Source organism: Sphaeramia orbicularis, chromosome 9 (assembly GCF_902148855.1).
Source record: "Sphaeramia orbicularis chromosome 9, fSphaOr1.1, whole genome shotgun sequence".
Lineage (NCBI taxonomy): Eukaryota > Metazoa > Chordata > Actinopteri > Kurtiformes > Apogonidae > Sphaeramia > Sphaeramia orbicularis.
Window position 1 is genome coordinate 37,439,662 of NC_043965.1, and position 19,796 is coordinate 37,459,457.

Below are 19,796 nucleotides of genomic sequence, written 5' to 3' on the forward strand. Positions count from 1 at the left end.
GTTATCTGCTTTAAAATAAAGTCAAAGATTGTTCTTTTTCCGCAATATTGACAGATTAATTGGCTATTGGATTACTTCTGCTCCAAAATATTATTATTGTTATTTCAGCCGCACCATTGATCGATCTCTATAGTTTTTAACATTAATGCTGCTGGGTTGGTGAGTTTATAGTAAGTCTGTTTATAATGTATTTTAGAGTCTGTCAGCGGTAAAGGAGTTTGTGTTAGCCTACATGTTTTGCTGCTGACAGTGGAAAGGACATGACAGTGGACTTCACATTAGTTCAGATTTAGCTGACACGCACAGTGGGCATGTCAGAAAAGTCCTAGTTTCTGAAAGTTGTGAAGGACATAATAGATACTAAGTTCTTTTTTTTTTCCGAGATTTTTATTTAGAAATATTGAGAAAAATTCAACATATATTTAAATTACATTGTGGTCATGTGTGGTCAAGTATGTGACCAATGACCAATCTTTCCATTGTCAACATTTCAGTTTTTCTTTTTTTTTTTTTTTGTTAATAAACAAAACAATTGAACAGTGAACAATGGATGCATTGTTACATAAAGAAAACACATACGAAAAACCAAGAGACTTTGACCTCCTCTCTCTAAAGAAAAAAATAAAATAAAATAAAATATAAAAAGTAGAATTAATTAAATACACAAAAAACAAGACAATTCCAGATACATTGTCATTATATTGTCATTTCTTGTACATTTAGGGTTCCAACAGATTGTGTTTGGTAAGTGTAAACAAAAAATATCCACTTTGACCATAGATTTGAAAATTTTTTCATTTGTAATCGAAGGGAGAAGGTTAGTCTTTCCATCTGGTAAATTTCATTCACAATATCTACCCATTTTTCCAGATTAGGTGGTTCAGGTTGGAGCCAGTGCCTGGTCACAGCCTTTTTGCCAGCAGTTATTAAAATTCTATACAAGTAGGCGTTGTTTACTAAAATTTCAGTTTTTCCCATAATTAAGGTGGCAAATTACTAAGTTCTTTAGTTTGTCATGATAAGCTGTTGTGTTTCTTGCCGTATGATATTTACTGCTCAGTCTATTATGTTGTACATGCTGTACATCTGAGGCATGTAGTTAAGGACAAGACCTGTGTGTGGACACATATGAAAAGATGATCTGCTTGGTGTTCAGACTGTCGTGCTGTTATGAGTCTGACTCACAACATGGTCATTATAAGAACAACATGGAAAAAAATATAGTGTGGCAGACTCCTGCAGACTATATAATTAATAGGAAACACCACATACAGTAGAGACTACATTATGCATTTTTATATTAAACACAATGGAAGCAGTAGGGGTCAGAAAATGGGAATGTTCTGTGCGTGGCCTTTTTATGGAAGAGACAGGAAAAAACAGCTTCTTCATCTACTACAAGCTATGTTTTTTTTTTTTTAATGTATTGAAAGTAGTGCTGTCATCACCAGCCAGCAAGACAGCAAACCAATACAACTTAAATACTGATGTAGTATATGCTGGAGTGCCGTAAAGGGGGGGGTAAACGTGACAAATTCATGGGGCCCAGCATTTCTGGGGGGCCCATAGAGCAGTGGAGGGGGTCCAGTGAATACAGGTTAGAAGGTGTGAAAATTTCATGTAAGATCCGTGGTATAATAGAGGCATAGAAGCGGGGAGTCAGACATTGAAAGTATGTCAAGTTTCATTTTTGCTTCACCCCAGCGTTAGTTATGTTAGTTATGAACCCCCCCACCCCACCCCCACTCCAACAAATAGACAAGATAGTGAATTTTATGAAGGGCCCACAACCTTTAGCTTTCATGGGGTCCACAATTGCTAGCAGCGCCCCAGAGTATATGTGCAATATATGTGTATACCTACACATAACAAAATCAATACAGAACAGAAACTCTAGCTCTGCTGTGATTATTTCACATTTCTTATATCTGTAGGTGTGTAAGTCTGCAGTAGATCGCTGTCGGCACTAATACGTGTTTTAGTGTTATGGCAAAATGTACATAATATAAACGATATGCTCACAGTTCAGTATTACTCAAGGGTTTGTGATTTAGATTCTGTCAAAAGTAGTGATTTGTCTGAGTCTGCGCACAACTTTATCTCATGATTCCACAATTTTACTGTCCACTGGCCAATATCTAAAGTCCAAACGGGGCGATTTAGGTTACTCAGAGTGTAAACCACTCTCTTGGGCTGAATCATTCACTCATTTCAGCCTGACCAACAGTTTATGTTAAACCTTGCAAAGTCACGATTTTCTGATTCCTTTCCATCTTGCCTTTGACTGAACCCAGACCTAGATGTTGCAAGAAGTGCTGGAGTATACACTTGCATAATTGGAAGTCTGTGTTTGTTTACAATATGTGAGGAATTTCCAATATTTGCACTTAAAGGAAGATGCTGCAAACGATATCTTTTTCTTCCTCTTCTTCTCTTGAATCAGACACAGTTGATCAGCCATGAGTTAAATATTCACTGTCAAAACCTGATCCGACAAAGTGTTTCTACCTCAAATTAAGTGCTGTAGCTCTTTGTCAACAAATGCAAAATCCATCTCACTAATGTTATTATGCAACCCCCCGAAGGGGAGGCAAGGGGTATTGTTTTTGGTTCAGTTTGTTTGTTTGTTTGTTAACACTCTAGCAGCAAAACTAGGCTATTAGTTGAATTCCTACCAAACTGGGTTTCTATATTGCCAGTGACCCAGAATAGAGCTGATTACATTTTGGGAAAAGCAGGTCAAAGTTAAACATTTTTATGAATTTTTTAAATCTTTTTTTTCTCCCATTTACTTTTAATGGGCAAAATTTCAAATGTCTGTAACAGCAAAACTATTGGTTGAATTCATACCAAATTGGGTTTATAGATTGCCAATGACCCAGAATAGATGTGGTTACATTTTAGGAAAAGTAGGTCAAAGTTCACTTTTTTTTTTTTTATGAATTTTTAAATCTTTTTTTTCTCCCATTTACTTTTAATGGGCGAAATTTCAAATGCCTGTAGCAGCAAAACTATTGGTTGAATTCATACCAAATTAGGTTTATAGATTGCCAGTGACCCAGAATAGATCTCATTACATTTTGGGAGAAGTAGGTCAACATTCAAATTTTTAATGAATTTTTAAAATATTTTTCTTCCCCCATTTACTTATGCTGGGGCAAATTTCAAATGTCTATAAAAACATCAATTTTGTTTCAATTTACTTCAGACTTGGCACATATATAGAGGCAGTTGATGTGCTGACATCAGATGGACTGAAGCCAAAATAAGCTACAATATGTGCGAGGGGTGACGTTTGTTGTGCCTGGCAACACTTGTTTTGTGAGGAGTTTTTTTACCATTCGATTTTCTTACCATTTATATCAACCTTTTCCAACTGTGATATTTCAAAAGTGCATAAAATATGATTGAAACATTGCTATAGAGTGTTTTGCTGTGTGCTTATTAATGCTCCTGTATGTGTAGGAGTATTTGACTGTAATTTTTGTGTCATTACGACATGTGAATGTAGTCTTCGCATCAGTATCATAGTAATTTATGTCTGTTTTTGTGTATCCGTTATTCCGAGATGCTCACAGTGATTAAGTTGCCAATCTTATGTGGAGAGATACATGTGCACACACCCACACAGATGCATAAACTTCCACTCCTGTCTCTAACAACCCCCCCTTTTCTTGATTCTCCTTTAGCCCGATGTGACCTTCATCTGAGTCAAGTGTCTCTACTCAACATTCACGAAAACGACAGAAGGAGGAAAAAAAAAGAAAAGCCTGAAAGGGAGATTAAGAAGAAATCACACAGACGCGCAAGGGAGGAGAAGAAAAACAAGTAAGAAAGCAAAAACAGAATAAAGGGTGGAGAAGAAAAACACAGCAGCATCTTTTCTGCCTCCTTTGAAACCTTATTTTGTAAACAGCATGTGAATCAGAGGGAGGAGGACAGAGGAAAGAAAGAATGGAAGTAGACCGTGGGGGGAGGGCATCCAAAATGAGCAAGGAATCAAAAGAAATAAGAAAGTATGAGAAAAGGGAAAACTGTGAAGGAGGAGGGAGGGAGAAGAAGGGAAGGATGGCAGCAGTTGTCAAAACAGGACGTGGAAATTACAGGCATTTTCAGGTACTCGGAAAAGAAATGATTCTAGAAGGAGACAAAGAGAGAAAAGGGGGGAAGAGAAACATGAGCGGGGAGATAAGAACGGCGCAAACAAAAGGAAAACGAACAGTACCGAGGAAGACAGAAAAAAAAAAGTTACAGATAAAGTATTGGTTTTCAGATTTTTAAGGCTGATGATGAAGGTTACTGGTGTGTGAGTGTGAGTGAAAGAGAAGCTGTCGTATTTTGCCTGGAGCATCAAAGCAGAAAAAAAAAGAAATATATAGCCTCCAACGATGCCAGGTGAATGTAAATGTTTGAGCAGAAAATTAAACGATAAGGCCACACTTAAGGCTGTTTAATATTTCCAAGAACAAGAGCGTGTTTTATATTCTCATCTTACTACCCAAAGGACCAAAAAACAAAATCTATGTTGATAAAATGTCGAGGTTTACTACAATAAGCTTTATTTATTTATTTATTTTTTAAGATTTTTTTTTTTTTTTTTTTTTATATCCTGGTTTTTGCCTCTTGTTCAAGGTTCTGGCCCTGACCGATTGGTTGAAGCTACAATAAGCCTAAAGGGAAGATGCACCTGTACTATTTAGAAGTGGAAAAGCATAGCCAGATAATCGGTTAACTCCCCCGAACCCTGTTTGTTGGAGTTCGTACTTTCTTAAAGTTGTGGGAATCGAGCTCCTGTCTATAGACGAGGCTGTTTCATGCTGTTATGGAAGTGAAGAAACTTTTCAAAGCTTGACCAAATCTGGTCAGCGATGAGTAATTATAGCTCTGTAACATGTATTTAACCTCTGAAAGCACCTCAAATTTGACAAAAACCTGTGTCTGAGTAGATTTTCTACAGCCCATAAAAACACAGGGAAGTAATAGATGCAGAAGGCTCATGTTCTGTCACTTAAATTACAATATACTGAAAGATATGATTTTTTTTTGCCCAGTGACACGAAGAGGCTATGCAGCTTTAAGGCTTTAATCATGTACAATTTTACTTTAGTTTTACATACTGCATATTCCAGATGTACTTTTATTGAAATATTTACCATATACATAGATTTCCTCAGGTACTATAGCAACAACTAGTCCATTTTTATTTAATTTAAAGCAAAACAAAGAGCAGCTATTAATAAAAATCACCATATATAGTCATAACCTTGTCATTATAATTATGATAAACAATTATCAGGCTTCAGGCTTTATTTATTTTACATTTTCAGCTCAAACACTTGTTGATTTTTGTAACTCTCAAAGACCTAAACAGCCTCTGGCGACCAAAAACATCCACTGATTTAAAATGTGTAACAACTATTGCACCTCTATCCATACATGTAAGTAATTCAGGTAAAATGGAGCATTTCAGCAGCATCACAGGTGTCTTTTTTTGGACATTCAGAGGCTTTGTAATGAACATAAAACACCAAAATCTTCTGCAACATTAATTCAACAATAAAACCCACATTTTAACTAATCACAGAGGATATAGATGCTGGTTTTTATGTTGAGTTAATGAAATATTCTGCTCAAAAAGTCACCTTTGCTTCATTTTTCTCTTTTTGATATAACAGCCTTTGAATTTCTATTAGTGTTGTCAAATGATTAAAATTTTCAATCAGATCAACCACAGGGTTGCTGCGGATTAATTTTGATCAATTGCTATTAAATATAATTCATTTTTAATCTATATTGATCGCGTATCATTTTGTATGACCAAACAGACTCAAGAAAGAAGGGAATATATATGCACTTAACATGTTTATTAAACACCTTCAACAGTTTCAACAAAATAACTGTAAACAACCGTTCCATCTTGGGGGTTTTTGTGCTCATATTTCCATCCAGAGGGTCAGCGCGCTGTTTAGCATCTTCCATATTTATGGGTTGGTTCTGTTGCCTGTCACTACTGGATTAACTGCCCTTTTGTGCATGTGTGATGGTACGAGGGCTGTTCAATAAGTTCATGGCCTCACCCAGAAATACTGGTTGTTATAATACAGGATGTTACATTCTTTCATGATGGGATAGTGATGCTTGAACATCGATGGACCAAGTGCATTGCTGTAAATGGAGATTATGTTGAAAAATAAAATATAAATTATCAGTCTGTGTTGTTCTGTTCTGGGTGAGGCCATGAACTTATTGAACGGCCCTCGTAACTGCCTAAAATTGCGTTAAAATTTTTAATCAGATTAATCATAATGATGGATTAATCTACATTAATGCATTAATTTTGACAGCCCTAATATATATATATATATATATATATATATATATATATATATATATATATATATATATATATATATATATATATATATATAAACAGTAAAAACAGGAAAATACATGATTTTTTATCAAAAAATACAAAATGCAGAGGATAAAATTGCATTGCATAAAATGCATTAATTTTGACAGCCCTAATATATATATATATATATATATATATATATATATATATATATATATATATATATATATATATATATATAAACAGTAAAAACAGGAAAATACATGATTTTTTATCAAAAAATACAAAATGCAGAGGATAAAATTACTATAAATAAGGATGAATCTCTAAATACTGAGAAAAATTTAGCTAGCTGGAGACCTTAAAGGGTTAATTTGCATCATGTATAAGTTTATATGGAACAAATGTTTTACCTGTAGAACATCCAGGCTTCTGCAACATTAAACCAGGAAGAAGCAAAATGAATACAGGGATTACAGGTCATCTTGAGTCTTTTCAGAGCCACAAATAAATGTCTAATTTCTTCAACTTTCTCTCAGGACCAAATATCAGCCTTTAGAATGTGAATTAATAATGATTTGCAGCAGGTCAGAAACTCTAGCTGCACTTTGTTAAAGCTAAACTGACATGTTTTAGCTTTGGCCTTCAACAGGGTCATCATAAAATAAATAACCATCTTCACTCAAATAAAATAACTTATTTAAATGCAGCTGGCTTTAATAAAGTTGTTCTATACTAGACTTGCTGCTGGAGTTTTTTGACCTTGTACAAGTTTTTTTCTTTTCAATTACTTGGACATAGTTGTGCTGCAACTTTGTCCTTGTTAATAAATAATGACATTTATTAGGATATTTACTGATAGACTGAATTTTTTTTCGGTCATGGACAGAGCTCTATTCAGACCTCTTTCTAGGAATTTAGCTGCAATAATAAGTAGTGAATGGGTTGGATTTTAGTTTGACAGCAGTCAAGTCAAAGAAAAATACACAAGGCAAATGGTAGATTTTTCATTCTTCAAGCATCCTCATCTCCTTCAGGATACATCGATAACTAAGGGATCTGTGGTTACGATGCATGACCAGTACATTGTTTTGTTGTTGTTGCTGTGTGTCATATTTCCACTCTGGATGCCACTATGCTGTGTGTACACGCTTGGGTTAGTAGGTGGCATCTCTTGTTTCAAGTGTGTGATGAAGAGCTCTTTCATTTACGGTCAGTTGTCTCTTTGATCGAGTGACTAGATGCTGCGGCAGTCTTTCAAAAATTGTCTTCAATAAAAAAAGTCATTTGTATCCCTACTTCCACCTGAAGATTACTGAAGCACATGGGCAGCAGAAGTACTCGCTTACAGATGCAGTGACCACAACAGGGGCCGAGTTACACACACTATATGCAGTGGATTCTCACACATAAACACAAAAACAGCCTCAGGCAACATCACTCTATTCCTCAATCCATATCTATATATATATATATTTTTTTTTGCAAGTATATGTGTATGTGTTTTCTGTTACAATGCACTTAGTCTTCAGTCTCTCTTAGGGATGCACTGATCTGACTTTTTCAGTATCGCTGTCGATGCTGCTGACTTACGTATTGGTCGATACCTGATACCGATCCGATATCATTGTTGTCATCTACGTGAAACCGGCTTGGCTCGACTCATCTCGACTCGGGTACCAGGTACTATTCCTGGAGATTGTTTCCATTACAGGATATTTCCGACCTTTAGAGTACCTGGACATCATAGCAACGCGGAGCATAACTTCCATGAGGTCTGCTCAGAGAGTTGATGATAAACTTGCTTGTTGCCTGTTGCCCCATCAAGCTCAGACAGAATTTTTTCGTAAGCCGCCAAGGCCAGAAATGTCTGAATCTCCTCAACTGACCATGGTATAGTTTTGTGGGCTGTCATCATGTGGATTAACCTACCGCTATATTTACTGTCAACTTTCACATCTGTTTTTTAAAAAAATGGTGTGTTGCACATTGATCATGCAGTGATGCAGAGACAACTCTCTGACCAGTCAGTGCTCTGCAGTGTTTACGCGTCACATTTTAGCATCTCCTCCCCTGTTTTGAGACCTCGGTGGAGTAGATATCAAAAAAGTAGTACCGGGTACCACATTCCAGGTCCTTTTACATAATGGAAATGCAAAAAGGCCGAGTTGAGTCGAGTCCCATGTAGCGGAAACGCAGCATTTGACCAGAGGTTCTCAACCAGGGGGGACACTCTCTCAGAGGGGTGCGAGCACATAGTGTGGGAGGGGTTGTTGTATATTGTTGTTATATACATGTTTATAACAGTATTTAAATTGTTAAGTTTCCTCTTTATGTTTTTAATTTTCTTTCATTTTTTTTCTTTTTTTTCTCTGTGATTGCTTGTTGTTTGTTGCTGCTGTTAACTGTAAAATTTCCCCATGGTGGGATAAATAAAGTCTTATCTTATCTTATCTTATCTTATAAATAGCTTGGCACATACTCTCCCCCGCCAGTTGCAAATTTGTTTTCGAGCTATATAACCCACCACATCCTGCACATACAGGTCCGTCGTGTTCCTTTAGAATTACGTTTGGCATGCATGACGTAGCCCATGTCGCAAAGATTTAAAGGGGAAGGATCAGTGTTATGGATCGGTTGCTTTTACCGATCCCCAGTCAAGCTAAATTGTTGATATCGGGGCCAATATCCAATCCTAATATCGGATCGGTGCAACCTTAGTCCCTCTAATAACTCTCCTTTCATCTGTATCTCTCTCTCTCTTTCTTTTATCCCTCTCTCACAATGTGTGTGTATCTCCATGAAGATATTGGTTTGCCAATCATAAATAGCTTTTCTTTGACAGGATGCCATCACAGATATTGGGAAAGGGGGAGGGTTGAGGGTGAGCAGGAGGTAGAGATAGAGGGAGGAGGGTGAAGGAGAGGAAAAGCTTGACAGCTGACAGGTATGCATAGATACTGTGAATGTACTGCACTTGTATACACTGCAAACCCTGCAGTGTTCATGCACATACGCTGTAAATGCAGTTCAACACTAAATAATGGCATGAATTCAACAGTAGTTACACAGAGGCTTTTTTGCTTTGACAGCAGAGTGAGTTGTTTATGTGTGGAACAGGCCTTTATTTGGGATTGAAAGGTGCATTTTTTATTTGACTAAAGCTGTTCTGATCTGCTCCTTCTGTTATTGCCGTCTGCCCTCGTTCCAAATCAACACTGTTCCCCAGATGAATCCAGGCTAATGCAACACTAATCTGATGCAGCGCTAATTCCATCAGTGCAAGAGTCATGTCATTCATAATAGAAAAATGCATTTAATCAGCGTTGATTGAATTAGACTAGTAGGTAAACTACATTTTGCAGTTTTCTGGTAGGTCAGTAATGTTCATATTTGTCCGGTAACAGTTTGTGCTCATAAAAAGGAAAGGAATCATTTTTGTCATTTACTCTAATTGAACCCATCTGACCAAACCTCTGTTTTCGGGCACAGACACTCACTTGAACTTTGTGTGGTTCATTTGTAAAAGGGTGAATATTGCTCAGTGTTCTCACATTGATGAGTCACAATGAAGCCTGAGGAAGACTCATCCTAATGATTTTGCTTAGAACTAGTTTTTCTGAGTAACTTGAATCAACCGCATTTATCCCTAGGGTAGTTTTTCCTTAGTTCATCTTGTTCCTGTCAAAGTACAGCATATGGACAAAAGTATTGGAACACAGTGAATTCAGATATTTCATTACTAACAAGAACCAGGGTTACATAAAGATAATGACAAATGACATAATGTAATTTAACCCATAACGACCCAAACATCCACCATCGTCCAAAACCATCTACTGATCTAAAATGTTTAATATCTGTTGATCCACTAATCCTATTAATCCCTGTAAATAATTGGTGTAAAATGCAGTTTGTCATCTTTTCATGGTCATCAGATATGATCCATTTGGCTCCATAATGAACATGGAAACACCGTCATCTTCTACAACATTGATTCACCAGTAAAACCCATGGAGTTGGATCACTGACAGTGGACGGAGACACTTGTTTTATGCTCAGTTTATGATATGTTTTACTGAAAAAGTCACTTTTTCGTCAGTTTTCTCTATTTCTGATATAATAATCCTCAGATTTAATCTGAGTTTGTATGAACATCTACAGGATCAATGAACTAAATATAGGAAAATACATGATTTACACTGAAAAACAAAAATACAGACCCTAATATTATAATAAATGGTGATAAATCACTTAAGAAAGGTTGAATATAGAGAAAAATTCATTTGAGAACTGGCACAAAAGTAGCACTGAGTCTTCATTGGTTAATATTACAATAAATATCATTACAAGAAATGTTTACAATTTTTATCTGTCAGGTTAATTTTGCTCACATTGTTATCTAAAATCTATGTTTCAGTTTACTTTTACCTAATCTGACTTAAAATTTAATGTTTTTTAATCAATATAATTGTTGTTAATGTTCTACCTGTGGATGTTCTGACCATATTCAATCATTTTAATCCATAAATAATCATCTGGTTTCTTCAACTCTCACCAAAAATATAAATTACCTCTTAACCTTAAAGGGAATATTGATCTGACATTTATCTTGATAGTTACTGACAACAACCATCATTAATGTTTTTGTCATGATAATATAAATCAGTATCATTTCAGTATCAAATATCTGTCATCACTTTTCCATTGACCCTCAAACTGCGTGAATATAACTTGCGCATAAAAATTTACCGAATGGAAAAATTATAATTTCGCCAAAACTCTCGTTTTTCGATGAAAAGTTTTTGTGCTGGCAAGAGGTGGTTTTTCGGGCGTAGCGCAAATGGTATATCACGCAAAACTGCAATGGAAAGAACTTTTTCCGCAACTAGAATCACATGAATAAAAAAACCCTGATGTTGACGGATGTTACAACAAGCCAAGAAGAAGAGTTTTAAAAGAAACATGGCATGGTATGTGTGGACACACCAGGAAACTGAATCATGTTTTTATTTAGTACAGGATAGAGTGGTAATATATATCAATAATGAATATATCTGTAAATCAACACGATATTTACTTTTTTTGCCGTGTTTATGGAATAACTTCTCATGTCATCTCGCAATGATAAATAAACAAATCATCGTTTTTGTGATTTAATGGAAAAAATGACATTATGCACTTCTGTTTTTTAGACATTTAGTAAAAATCAGTAAAGTTTTGTGCAGATGTCCAATGGAAAAGCAGCTAATGACAATAAAGATCTATTCTATTCTATTCTAAATGAAAAGCTACTAGTGAGAATGGGAAGTACTAGAAACTGTAGGTTTGTCTTGTTTGGATATTTTTGTCCATATAGTGCAGCGTCTACAGTCTTATTTCTCTTTTGCTGTTCTTTGTGATCAAACTGTTCTGAAAACTTCTTGCCAAAGTTTTTCAAAGATAATCTTCAGTCGATACTAATTTAGAAATAAATGCTTCACTGACAATAGCTTAACACTGAATGGGAAAAAAAGGCTAAATTAGAGGAATTTAAATTATTACTCAAATGAGCAGCGGATTGATCTGCATTATGTGATTGTTATTGCAGTGATGGACTAAGTGATGTGGAAATCAGCATTTGATTTATAATTGTATCTTTGTTACACAAGAAGAAAAGAACCCCGTGTTGTCAATTTCAGATACTAGCATAAAGACTGAAGCGTCACACTCTCTGACTCACCTTCGTCAGGTGTGACGAAGTGAACGAGTGTGAATCTGTTCTATCTCACATTCCTCCATCCTCTCTCTCTCTCTCCACGCAGCAGTAGTCCTTGTCTCTCTATCGATCCCGTCTTATCTTCCCGTAAACCTGGACCTCTTTCCCTCCTCCTCGTTCAGCCGCCTCTCCCACCCTTCTCTCCATCCTTCTCATTGCTATCGATCACGCCGCGTGTTCAGCAAAATAGAGAGCAGGCAGTGGTTAATGTAGCGCCGGGCTGGTGGAGCGCTGCTCGTGGTTGGCGTATCATCTTTCCCTTCTAATGGGTCCAATCAGGCTCTAATAGACCCGAGGTTAGAGCATCGAGGCCCGCCGCTCACTTCTTATTCCTCTCACCTTTCACTTCTCCTCTCGCTTCTCTCCCCCTGGCTGTCTTCAACAAATATCTGTCTGCCAGGTGCATTTTTAGCTGATGACTGTTGATTTTCGCTAACTGATCCGATAGCTGTCGTTAGCATTTTTTTTTCATACATTTACTCATCCAGGGAAGGATTTGCTTTTGCTGAGTGTGCACGTGCTTCTTCTGAAATGTCCTCCTTTGCATTTTTACAGTAATGCACATTCATTCCTGGTTGCTGCCCAGCAGAACCACAGTCTAATTTTGGCCACTGGGAAAAGCCCAGTTCATAAGGAAGAAGGCCTCCATTGTCTCCAGACTTCTATCAGTGACTGAGCACATTGACTCGCCATGAATTAAGTGCCTTGCTCAAGGGCACCTTCATTGTCAGCAGCTCTTAACCCTTTATAGGTCACTTATAGAAATACTCAATCAAATTTTCAACCTTAGTGTGTTATTACAGGACTTAACAAGACTTTATTACTTTGATGACATTTTTCTAAAATGATTATTTTCATATAGAAAATCAAGGTCAATGAAGTTACCATATTTGGTTCCTTACCCAAGTAAATATAAAAAAAAAAAAATACAAGAAAAACACATGTAAGGTGAAAGGAACATGTATTTTAGAACATTAGAACATCCCTTTTAGAACATTACAACAGCATAAGTGCTGATCCAGACACCTGTCAACGTCCACATTATTCCTTTGAACATCATTACTTACATTAGTTCCATTACTTCATGGGACACAGTAACATTTGAGTAAAAATTTACTCTATGGCCAGTGTCAAATTTTCAGAGTTAATTCTACTCAATTCAGTGGCAAAATTAACAATAAATTTGTAAAAAAAAATAAAAAAAAATTAAAGTAAACACTGTTTTCACACTGTTGAGAGTAATATAATTACACTTTATAGAGCTGTTTTTTACTCCAAATTTAGTTTTAAAATGACTCTATCATATGTTTGTATTTATTTCTCTGCAGTTTGCACCCTCCACTAATATTGAAACAGTGTAGAATTGCAGGGGTTCCCAAGGTGGGGGTTGTGAGATGATTTTTAGAAATTTCTTCAAGTAGCTCTTGGGGTGGTAATGATAGACATAGTGAATTATTGTTACACATACAATTTGAAGAGCGAAAACTTGCTCTTTGGATTTCAATCACCCCAGGAAATACTTTTACTTTGAAAGAGCAAAGGCTTCCTCGCTTGTAATACAATGATAGCTTCACAGCGACAATCAGGTTTAGCATTGTTCAGCCTACAGGTTTGACTAATGGTGTCACATTAATAAAAATAAACAAAAAAAGGCCAATAAACATTGTAAAACAGACATATTAACCTAAATAAACATTAACACAAACCCCCCTTGAACCACTGCACATAAAATAGAACACAATGAGTAAAATGTCAATCAATCCATCAAATTTTATTTATATAGCGCCAAATCATAACAAAAGTTATCTCATGACACTTTACTTTATCAAGCCAGTCGAAACCAGACTCTCAAGCCACTTTACAGAAAAACCAACAGCCAACCAACAGAATCCTCCAGGAGCAAACACATGTGAGTAGTGACAGTAGAAGGAAAAACTTCCTTTAAAGAGGTAGAAACCTGGAGCAGATCCTGACTCCTGAAGGATGGTCATCTGCCTGGGCCAGTTGGGGTTAAAGAGAGAGGGTAAAGGAGGAGAAAAAGATAGAGAGACTGGGGGAGTAGGGGGGAGTAGGGGGAGACACATGGATGCAATTGATGCACAAATAACTGGACTAGAACTGTCAAAAGTAGATCAGCTGGTGTTAGTATGTCCAGTACCCACAATGCAATGTGGCAGACTGGCACTAATCATCACTCTATAGAGCTGAATTTTACACTGCATCTGTGCAGAACTTTTCACTGACTTTTAACTCTACTGTTAGAGCTGATTTTCTCTCCATAGAGCTAAAAAGTACTCGTCAGTGGTTCCTAACCTTTTTTGGCTCGTGACCCCATTTTAACATCACAAATTTCTGGTGACACCAGACATTCAAAACTGAGACTTTTTTTTTTTTGGTTAAAATTAATTTGTTATTGATCATGTAAGTTTATACTTCTTCCTACTCCTTTTCGACCATGCAAAATTTAGACTTGTATGTGCTTGAAGATAGATTCTGTCCATTTAAATGTTATTTTTTTTTGTCTTAATTTGCTTTGTTTTTTCTTATTTTCTTTGCATGTTCGAAAAATAAATAAATAAATAAATAAATAATAGGTTGCGATACTATGTTGCAAATAAACGTTAATTTTAGATGACATTTAGTCTATATAATGTATATTATTATGGACAGAGGCAGAAAAGCCAGGTGTAGATTACTGCACAAAGAGAGAATTTTATTTTCCTTGGTCAGGATATGTACAGTCAGTCCAGCTTGGATTTACAAGGCTGACGATTAATACTGAACAAGCAAGAACTCAAACTATGAATTATGAAAGAGCTGCAGCATCTGAAACCGGCCACAATGAACATTTGACAGATAAACAGAACCACAGTGCTTCAGTTTCAGCTTCACAGTTTGTCTTTTATGTATTGGGATTGTTTCTCTCAACTCACCATATATTTTTATTAGTAAGTTTTTATTGTTTTTTTTTTTTTTTTTTTAATCAATTACTAGAAATTTCAGGCGACCTCATTTGAATTCCAGGCGACCCCACGTAGGGTCCTGACCCCAAGGTTGAAAAACACTGATCTAGGTTAAAATAGCTTGACTTTGAAATATTGACACTGCATTTTTTACTGTGTACCTAACAAAGCAGTCACACTCACTGTTGATGCAGAGGTGGACCTTGTAGACCACATTGGACCTGAGATTATCGCCTCACTGTTCTAACTGTAACTGTTGCTATCACTGTCTTGTAATGTGTGTGGAAATTAACAAAAAATAGTCACTTGCCCGATAAAGGGTTAAGTAAGGGAAAATTGTCCTACTGTTTTCTGTTCCAGCTCCAGTTTGCCTGCAGGCTTTACAGTGGCTCATAAATAAAAAAGTAAAACACATGAATGATGATGCAGAGTTCAGTGTCATTAGAATCAAATTATCTCATTCTTGTTGTGTTTATGTAATGGCATCTTTGCAGTGTGTGTAATTATAATTCTGGTGGTTCACATGCTAACATAATTTCAATTTATGCCTCATTTTCATATTTTTTTCGTACTTCCAGCAGCAGTAATAACATTAAAGGTTCTTTTTAGGTCTGGAAACAGGAATATAGATAAAAGTCCAATATACAATAGAGGGAATGCAATGGAGTCTGTGGACATCACTGTGGATCAAAGTCAAACCTATTCAACTTTGTATGTCTTCTTGTGATATTTCTGTTTTCCCAGGTGAGCAGCAAACGGTTTAGGATCCTCTTTATGTTACATTGAAGGAAAAAGTCTGTAAGCTTAACCCTGATTCTCCCTTTGCTCACAAATCTTATAGCGCAGTTTGACATTGACAACATGCGATGAACATGAACAGAAGGAGAGAAACATTTTAAATCCAGATACATCTAAATGCTAATGTGGGAGACGACGAGGGAGGTACGGGGAGTTTAATGTTCTGAAAGCAGACAGAGGTAGGTAGCAATGCAAGTGCAGATGCATGCAGATGATTCGATGAACAGAGAGTAGAACATGTGACTATTCAACCTTCACAGGAGTCTATTTGGATTTTAAATGTCTCCAATAGAAGTTTGACGGGACTTGAATTGATTGTGTTATCAAGTTAACATTACTTGTATTAAGTTGCTAGAAGTTGTTTTGGGAAACATTTGTATTGATCATTCTGTAACAAAACTACGAAAAAAAAAGGGAAAAAAACACTGAATCAATAAGTGTTAAGGCCAAGTGTGTAGTAATTTATCTAAAGCACAGGTGCCAAACATACGGCCCGAGGGCCAAAACCGGCCCACCAAAGGTTTCAGTCTGGCCCCAGGGATGAATGTGAGGAATACAAAACTTACACTGAAGATATAAACAATCAAGGATGTGAAAATCATTTTAGTTCATGTTCCACATACAGACCAGTAAAATACTATCATAATAACCTATAAATAAGGAAAACCCCAAATTTTTATCTTTATTTTAGTGTAAAAAAAGTGGCATTACATGAAAATGTTTACATTTTTTGAACTATCCTTCCACAAAAATGTGAATAACCTTAACAAATATGAACAATATCTTGAGAGAAGTAAGTCCAATTTTCCCAACATTCTGCCTGTTATTATATCTTTTGTGTATTTGTAGATCCACTATGATCTGTAAATTGGAATGTAAATGATAAAGTGAAGCATAATATTCCGTACGTTTACATGACAACTTTTATTACTGGTTTAAACTGATTAAAGGTTAGATCCTATTCCAGATGCCCATGTAAACACATTATTCCAGTTGAAAAAGAAAAGTTCGGATTAAATTTAAACCCGATTAAAGTCACTGGTTTAATCCACTTTTGAATCTGGTCTAAATTATTCCTCGGACATGTAAACCCTTTATTCCGTTTGGACTTTATTCCTGCCATTCTGCACATGCTCGTTGTCTTGTCCTGTCGCGATGACGCACACATTCTGCGCTGGCGGAAGAATATGCAATGCAGTCTAGTCAACCCAAACCGTTCCAGTGGGCTGTTCTGATGGGATCTACCAGCCTGGAAAACCTTGAAGGAATAGTTCACCACTTGTTTTTCATTAATTCATTTGTCATGCACTAATGAGTTCGATAAGTGGGCAAATCAGTTTGCACTGCAGTGCACCGAGTGCCTTGTTCTTGCAGCCCTTCCGTTAGCTTAGCTTAGCCTAGCTTAGCATAATCGCTTCATTCCTATGGTCAGACATAGCCAGTATTTTATGAGTGATTTTGTGAAATTCAACTCTCCCTAATCATTACTTTAGTCCGGTGGGGTCACTATGATCACAAATTGAGGCTCAAATCATGGTGATGTGACTTACTGCAGTAATAAAATCTTGGGAAATAAAAACTAATGCAAAGCTAAAACGGTAAAGCAAAGCTAGTTTAGCACATGCATCCCTTCCAACAAAAAGATTTTCCAACTTCCGTCAACACAACAGTCCCAAGATTGTATGAGTGCAGTAAGTCGCAGATCTAAAGAAATAATTAGGGGGAATTTGATTTCACAAAATGACTTAAAAAAGACAACAAATCACTGCTAAAAAAAAACTGGCTACGTGTGACCATGGAAATGCAGTGACTATGCTAAGCTAAGCTAACAGAAGGGCTGTGAGAACCAAATAAACGTTTCTCATGTAAACCTTTATTCGGGTTTAACATTCCCATGTAAACAGAAGAGAAAGTACTTTAGTTCCGGATTAATTTCTTCTGGAAAAATAAATCGGATTTAAAAAACATCATGTAACCGTACCCATTGTTAAAATGGCACTAATTTTTTTAAGACATTTCAGGATGTTTATGTTATTCAGATTTTTAAGAAAACTTTGTCGTTGTAAACATTTTCATAATGGGATTTTACTTTTTTCATTGTTATTATTTTACTGGTCTGGCCCACTTGACATCATATTGGGCTGAATTTGGCCCCTGAACTAAAATGAGTTTGACATCCCTGAGCTAGAGTGTGAGATGTGGTGCGTTTGGCTAATATACCATCTCCTCTCATAGAAAAAAAGCATCAGCTCTTAGCACTAGCATTTAAGATGGTAAATAAAGCTAAAATCGTCTCCTGTAATGTTATTTTCCTCTAATATGTATGAGTGCGAGAGAGAAAATTTTGGCTTTAAAACAACACATTTATTGCTTGGTTGAAGCCTGTTGAAACAAATATGACGCCAGCTGCATCTTGTGCCAGAAAACACTTTGGAACTTTGGGTATAAACGGATTAAGAACAAAAAAAAAAGCCACTGTAAAAAAACAGAACCAAAAAATTGCTCTGTATTGAATATGATAATAATAACAAAACAATATTTAGCTTGTTAAAAATTTCTTCTGTTTATATTCATATCTCTGTCAGCCCCACCCCCACCCCCACCCGCCTGGTATTGGCATGTGTGGGTTGTTCCTATAGGGGTCCAGCTAGGTATAACCTTTCTGCCCCATGGCACCTCACTGAGATCCTGGGCTCCGGGCTCAGCGTGAACTCCTGAACTGTTACGAAAGAGAAGCTCAAAGACCAGAGCGGTGGAGAGGGAAAGGACACTGAGAGTGGGAGGTAAAGCGAAAGAGCACTACTGGACAATTAGCCCCCCTAGGAGCAATGTAGGCGGCCTCCCCAAGCCAGAATATACTATGAGCGTTTCAGGGACCGGCAACCAAACATAAACCAAAGTGAGAGGCAGACGGTGCATGTGTGTGGGCGTGTGCGTTGCAGTGTTTAGCATTCACACACCCAGCGGTTGTTGTTCCGAAATGAGACAGTACGTCAGGTGCCTGCAGGCATCAATACGACCATTTCTATTATTCAGAGCTGATTACAGCGCTAAATTGTACAACGGTGAATACTTTTTAATGAGCATTGGAATACAACAGAGAAAGTTTGTCAGCTTTTTGTTTGTCTGGATCTGGCTGGCGGGCGGAAAAGATCATATTCGCTGGAGTGATTTGATTAGTGCGCTGGTGTGTGAGGAGCAGGCGAAACATATGTGAGTGGCGAGTTCGGAGATGTGTGAGTTTGTGGTGTACGTGCGTGAGCGCTCCAGGCGAATATGTGTTCTGAATTTATACTCGGGTTTGAAACATGAAAAAGTGTTTGTACGAATAAGTTGGTGTTTGTCTTACCACGTTGATCATGAGCCCGGCCACTGCCTCCAGCACGGCCGATCGACCTTTGAGCGCACAGCGATCACGGAATAATGCACACGCTTGTACATGTGCATTGACGACAGGTCAGAGCGCTAGCCCAGCAACCCTGGAGGCCTGAGGACAGGGCAGCAAGGTCAGGGTAGGCCATAATACACGTGGGTTTCATAACCTCTTCCTGTGTTTGTGGATTCATCAGAAATGACATATACCACAAACAAAAACTTAAGGATATTTCTTTTTTTTTTTTGTCATTTTTGCCATTTGTAAATAAAACTATGTCTGGTCATTTAAAAAATGGGTTTTAATTCACACACAAAAAAAGTAAAAAGCGCAAGAATCTCAACTGAAAAAAATAGCCCAAAGATTAAAAATATCCTTAATTTTTTGTTTGTAGTGTACTTCAGAATGACAACACAAGGTAAATCAGAGAAAAATGAGAGGAACACCTAGATCACACGTGTCAAACATTCGGCCCGGGGACCAAATCCGGCCCGCCAAAAGCTTCAATCTGGCATCATCATCATTCAATCATTTTAGGTCAATTCAATC

General features: G+C 36.9%; 1 protein-coding gene across 2 annotated transcripts in view; it reads left to right on the plus strand.

The window, feature by feature from the left end:
* Positions 1-19,796, plus strand: part of sema4c (sema domain, immunoglobulin domain (Ig), transmembrane domain (TM) and short cytoplasmic domain, (semaphorin) 4C) — a 130,435-nt gene that overhangs the window by 40,528 nt on the left and 70,111 nt on the right. The window contains exon 2 of one of the 2 annotated variants that reach the window (XM_030143392.1): positions 3,690-3,828. The exons of the other annotated variant lie outside the window; for it this stretch is intronic. The gene's annotated coding sequence lies outside the window, so the exon portion shown is untranslated. The remainder of the gene's footprint in view (positions 1-3,689; positions 3,829-19,796) is intronic. 2 annotated transcript variants of the gene reach the window in all.